A 6886-nucleotide genomic window follows, 5' to 3' on the forward strand; every position below is an offset into this window, starting at 1 on the left:
TTGCTGCTTTTGGGTCATCTGAGGGGTTCTAGAGGCGTTTGAGGCATCGGGTAAGACAACCATGGGTGTTTCGAAGATCAATTTTGGCTATAAATAGCTGAGTTTCAACCGAGGGTTTTGGCAAGTTGGGGCTTCAATTTTTTCGCATTTTCAAATGAATTTAGAGGTTTCAATAAGGGGTTTATGTTGCCCAAGGCTTGAGGATGAATTCTGGAAAGTTTGAGGCATTTTCATGTGCGTTTGAAGGGGATTCGAAGCTTGCCGGAAAAGGGAGGCAGTGGTCTCGGTCGAGACTTTGGCTGGTCCATTCAGGGCTCTCTGGTGCTCCTTTCAAGGCACAAGATATGCCATTTGGATCGACTCTAGGAGAGGTTTCCTGAGGTGCAAAGATCCGTCGTTGTCGGTGTGCTATGGCCGGAGAAGAAGGCCGGAGTGTGGGCTTCACTCGCGGCCAATCACGTGCAGGCGCTTGGTAGACCTTGTGTGGGCGCATGGCTTGCTGAAAAATTTTGAAAAAAAATGAAAAAATAGAGAAAAATATGTTGAGGAGGGTTGTGTAAAAAGATTTGGTGTTTGTCTTTTTAGTTTATCGATTTTTGCAATGACTAGCCTCATTTTGCGTGCAATCAATGTGTCGAGGTAAGTTCTAGAATTTCCTTTTGAAGTTCTTAGAATAAATATGGTTTATAAGATTGTTGTGCTCGAGATTAAGTGATTTGTGTAATTTTTTAAGTGTGGCATGAAAATCGAGGCGATGCACATTTTTTGAGGTGTTCTAAAATTTGGGCATCTCGATCAGGTGAGTGGTTTTTCCCAAAAACTTATATATGATATGATTTCTTATGTTATGCATGATATTCATAAAAGTCATGAGCATTTTGTCATATTTGTTCATATATTATTGCATGGAAAGGCATGATCTTCATATGGCATGATGTTATTGGCATATCGATACTTATGCTTGGGATTGGGATGCCGCCCCGATAGTGTAGACATAATTCCCTAAGGACAATTGATGGAACAACGTTAGGATTATCCTGCCGAAAGTGTCAGGATTCTGCCTAGGGTTTCGTGCCGGACTGGGCCTAGGAAATTACTATAGGGAAAATGTTTGTTCATGTATTTGCATCATGCATTCATGTATCATGTTTTTTAAACTCTCATTAGAAGATTCATCTTCTAATTGGGTTATGCCCTTGGAACATTCAAACGTTCCAGTTAGGACTTGCAGCTGAGGTAAGGAGGCAGTTGAGATATAACCGACACGAGACTATGTGTCTGGTGGAGTTGGTGAGTAGATCCGGTATTTCCTCCTGTATGAAGATTCGGATATGTTTTAGTCAAGTTGAGAGATGATCATGTATGATGTTATTTAAGGTATCATTTATTATTATTTGAGGTATTTAATTATTATCTCTTGATGATGAGTCTCCATGTAATTTATGTATTTGAAGATGTAATGGTACAGATTCTTGTGATATAATTAAAGTGAATTCAATTGTGTACCATATCAGGTTTCGATTATTGCTTCTGCAGTTGTAAATGATGTGCTGGGGGTTTTGTTTGGAATTTGGTACTCAAGATTTAGGATATGTACCGAGAAAAAAAAAAGAATTTATGTATGTTTCGACCCTAGCATAGTGACACACTCGGTAAGAAAAAGTGGGGTGTTACATTTGGTATCAGAGTTAAAGTTGAGTCAAAGAGCTACTTGATGATTTAGGGGTTGTGGATTTAGAGCAGAAGTTTATTGGGAGTCCGAAAGCGGCTCTCATAAGGTGGATATTAGAGCGGAATTTTATTTGAAGACTTAGGAGAAGTCTGATTTGGAGACTTAAGGATCTGATATTGTTAGAACCAATTAGTAGGAACCCCAAGTGGAGACTTAGGGGGAAAAGAGACTGATCGTTCGTAGAATGAAATCCCTACTTAGAGATTTGGAAATTGTCGGTTGAAGTCTTAGAGGTTATTGGATTTAAGTGTAAGTATAGTGAAAGTGCATGTCTGGGAGAGTTCTTGCTAAGGAAAGACTTGGTATTTAAGTGTGTCCATTTGTGACCCATCTCTCTTTCCTGGGAACTTACCTGGTGTACTATTCACGTGCAGACACTATTCCAGTATACAGTTACTATTCACAGTGAATAGTGGAAGCTTGATTGAAACTAGTGCAAGCAAAATGATTAGTCTGATGTGGCATAGACTAGCTGTTGAGTTAGGATCGAATGATAAGTATTTTCAAGGATCATTTAGTGTCTTGAAAATAAGATGTGTAGATTAGGGATCCAACAGATTGGGTCAAGCGAGAGACCAAAGGTGGTCGAAATGATGGCGTGTGAGTTGCATCAATCGATGAGGTGACAATGGTGCAACCAATGTGACTGGTAGAGACGGGATAAGGAACCCTTGTAGCGTGATGACACTACTAGTTCGGTGTTGGCAGTGACAGATCTAGATCTAGGGACCCAGGTGCAGAGGGTTAAGGGATGGCTTGCGGTAAGGTACGGGAGACCCGTCGACCAAAGCATCATAGCGGACTGCCTGTGAGACGATCAGATGCTAAAGATGTGGGACAACCCAGTAGGGTTTATACCTTGTATGGGGTCTAAGTCCCAATGGTCTAGGGTGCGAGGTGTGCCACTAGCCTAGGGAATCAACCCAAAATGAGATGGATTGAATAAGGACTGTGTGTCCTATTCAAAGAATTGCATCGGGGTTCGCAATCATCTTAGGAATGGGTGACACGACGAACAATGCGAGGCTTGAGGGGTAGAATACCTCGGTGTCTGGTATGACAATCGGATCATGAGATGGTCGTGCTTGTAATTGCCTCAAAGAAAGAGTTGGGTTGCAAAGGAAAAGCTACCCGACATGTGAAATGGATAGGGAAGATGCATGCTCATGATCCGTTTAAGCGCTACCTATGTGGTGACGTAATCACCGCCTGTGATGAGGACTTGGAATGAATGTTCTTGCGGAAGGAGTTAGACTCATGGCAGCGACAGCGAATGATAGTTTTTAGAGGACTACGACGAGACCGTGTAATTTTCACCCAAGACGTACCCATGTGAGGGTCGACGTATGGTGTAGGAGTAAGCTTACTATGTGATCGAGGTGATGATGACAGCTTGTGTGCTGGATGACGGTAAGTGTAGTGCCTAGGAAGAACTAATTTAATGGTCGTGTGCCGATAGTCAACTGGATCTAAAGAACGAAATGTGAGAGTCAGTGGTTTCTCGATAAATGAGATTTCAGGTAGTGGAGCATGGCCAGTCTAAAACCTTGACGATGAGTTATGAGATGGCAATTTCGACTCAAGGTAGAGTTTGAGAACCAAAAAGGTAAGAGTTGGTTGATAGGTCATATCGACCCTAAAAGGAATGATAAGGAGACCTAGTCAACAGAAGTTGTGACTACGTTTCAGTGTGCCAAATGGACCTGCGGAATCAGGTAGAGTACTCAGTGGTCGACTCGACAAGGAGAACTTGAAAGCACCATGATGAATGATGGATTGAGAGCTATAGTTGCAAAGAAATCGATTTCATGGAAGACGATTGGAACGAGAGATCGTGATCTAATTCAAAATTTTCGGAGATAAATCAGTTTGGGATTCTTGAGAAATTTCTTGAAAGAATTGATTGAGGATCTAAGGATTCATGATGGAACTTTAGAGCTTTCAGGAAGAAATCCAGCGGGAATTAGAGTACCGTAGGTGACATAAGTACTTACTTGCTCTAGTAGGTAGTATAGTTATGGATTGTTGTCTTGAAGATTATGTGAATCTTTGATGTGATTAAGAGAATTAGGTAATAGCAGATATGCTAGAATGACAGGTCGCAGTAGGAGAAGTTGCATACTAAGATCCAAGATTTTCGATTTTAGAGAAAGGAACCTCGTATGGCTAAACGATTAGTCTAGGTAGCCTGGTAGGCAAATTGGGAGATGTTTAGCTGGACAATTATTAAAATGACTTCAGCAAGTTATGATTATAAGGAGCCTATTGATATGTGGTACAGACACTTACGGTTAGTGAAAAGCCATAAGAAAAATTGGGAGATACCAAGAATGTATTCTCGAAAGATTTAGGATTATTTCTTAACAATGAATCCTAATTAGGCCAATGATAGCTTGAGATTATTGGATGCTGAGTTATGTGTGGCTTGATCGAGGATGTAAATTATAAGGCTTTGGAAGATGTGATAATTAAGAGTCTGTATCTCTTACCTCGAGTTTGATGAATTATGAAACAGCTGCAAGAGGTTGGGATATTTTTATGATTGATATGCGATCGATGGTAAGATAAGGGAATGAGGCATTCTAGAAATGGCATTTGAGTCATGATTTGATGATTTGACCAATTTACCATCTGCATTGAAGTTGCGTTGGTAATTGTGTTTATCGATGATATACTGGTGTACTCCTCGGATAGGGAGACGCACAAGGAACATTGAGGATAATGTTAGGGAACATCGCGATGGATGTTGTGACCGAGATTGGATTGCTAGGTCGTAAGCAAATCGTGAAAGAAATGATGAGAGCATGAGGGACCATGTCAGTGAGCGTGAGGTCAAAAATTGATTGTTATAAGCACCGTAAGCTTAGGAAGTTTCAAAAAGTAGGATGTCCCGATAGGTTTCAGGAAATGAATCGAAAGTTTTAGAAAAGAGGTTGATCCAAGCGAAGATTGGTAACCTGAGCAAGTGTAACTCCGAAAGGGATTAAGGATCCGTGAGGTGTGGAGATTTGAGCTGGTACTAAAAGAAGTACTAAAAGTGACAAGAGTTGAGTCAATAACAACTCTTGGAGATGGGATAAGGAGGCTCTATCATGACGATAACACGATGGGTGTATGGCTTGTAACAGCGGATCTGAGCCTAGGGACCAAGGTAGAAGACTAGTAATGAGCTCATGACTACTAATGATCGAAGCAGCTAGGCTGGCAAGCTATGGGGTGGGACCCCTGGGTCTGAGTTTCTTAGTGAATTGCCAAGGAGACAGTCAAATGCCAAAGTTTAGGTAACAACGTGACTGTTATTTTTTGACTAGGATCCAAGTCCCAAGGGACCGGAGCACTGTGATAGGACCCCTATCTGTCTATGAAATGATTGAAAGTTTTTGAGGTTGGCAAACTATTGTCAGGGGTTCGTGAAGGGACTCTCTGAAATAGTTGTGTCCACAATAGGACTCATAAGATGGTAGAATGGGCTGACGGATGCAGGGAGAGCTTTCGATGGCTCAAAGGATATGGTTGCATGTTAATGCAACATGGATGGGTGATCATGTATGAATCACGCCAAGGCACAAAGTGAACTACCCGATGTAAGACTTGGAGCTGGCAGCTGTGGTATGTGCTCTTGAGCTTATGGAGGCACTATAGATACGGTGGGACATTTTGATGTGCTCAAGAACCACGAGGAGCCTGAGGTATGAGTTCTCACAGAAGGAGTTGAACGAGCAGTAGCGACAATGGATAGAGTCCTTGAGGACTACGATTGCACTACTTTGTATCACTCGAGGCGGGGCAGTGAGGTGCCTGATGCTTGGAGTAGGAGTGTGCCTACTATAACTGGGTGGATAGTTGTGAGTGGCAGTTATTGGGGGCTTGTTGGCTTGCTAACTGTGAGTGTAGTGCCGAAGGGATTGTCTGTTTTTATCGCTAGTCTGACAGTTTAGCTGGACCTAGTGAACGAGATACGGAAGGCATGTGTGGTTGACAAATGTACTTGTCTATGGATTAATGATCATGGCCAGTCCAAAGATTCGGGCGTAAGTGCAATTTCCTGAAACTGACTGAAGGAGGTCAAAATATCGTCGTTTCCGAATCTGTCGGGATGAAAGGGAAGTTTTAGAACTTGTGGGTAGTAATGAAATTCTTGGAAGTTCAAGGGCTTTAAGAAAAGAGGGTAAAGTGTAATTTGGGAAAATGTAGGGGCCAAAATGCAAATTTATAAAAATATGAAGCTACCATGGCCGACAGCTTCTGCCCGTCTTTGACCAGGCGACTCCGACCATGGGAAGTCTAAGGAGGATGGTCGAGCATGCGTTAAGGACAAGTCTTGGCCGACATCGAGCGTGGGGGTGGCCGAAAAATCGAAGAAACCGATCGTGATTTGGTCGACCATGTTGTGGCCTACAATTGGGTTTTTGAGGCATTTGTTGTTGCTTTTGGGTCATCTAAGGGGTGCTTGAGGCATTTGAGGCATCGAGTAAGGCAACCATGGGTGTTTTGAGGGTTGATTTTGGCTATAAATAGTTGAGTTTCAATCGAGGGTTTTGTAAAGTTGGGGCTTCAAATTTTGTTCGTTTTCGAATGAATTAATAGGTTTCAATAAGGGGATTTTGTTGCCCAAGGCTTGAGGATGAATTCTGGAAAGTTTGAGGCGTTTTCGTGTGCGTTTGGAGGGGATTCGAAGCTCGTCGGAGAAGGGAGGCGGTGGTCTTGGTCGAGGCTTTGGTTGGTCCGTTGAGGGCTCTCCGGTGCTCCTTTCATGGCATAAGATATGTCATTTGGATTGACTGAAGGAGAGGTTTCCCAAGGTGCAAAGATCCTTCGTCACCAGTTGCCATTGCCGGAGAAGAAAACTAGAGTGTGGGCTTCACTCGCGGCCATTCACGCGCAAGTGCGTGGCAGACCTTGTGTGGGCTCATGGCTTGTTGAAAAATTGTGAAAAAAATATGTAAAAATAGAGAAAATATGTTGAGAAGGGTTGTGCAAAAAGATTTGGTGTTTGGCTTTTCAGTTTCTCGATTTTCACAATGACTAGCCTCGTTATGCGTGTAATTAATGTTTCGAGGTAAGTTCTAGAATTTCCTTTCGAAGTTCTTAGAATAAATATGGTTTATAGGATTGTTGTGCTCAAGGTTAAGTGATTTGTGCAATTTTTTAGGT

This window comes from Diospyros lotus, chromosome 9, assembly GCF_014633365.1.
Source record: "Diospyros lotus cultivar Yz01 chromosome 9, ASM1463336v1, whole genome shotgun sequence".
Taxonomy (NCBI): Eukaryota; Viridiplantae; Streptophyta; class Magnoliopsida; order Ericales; family Ebenaceae; genus Diospyros; species Diospyros lotus.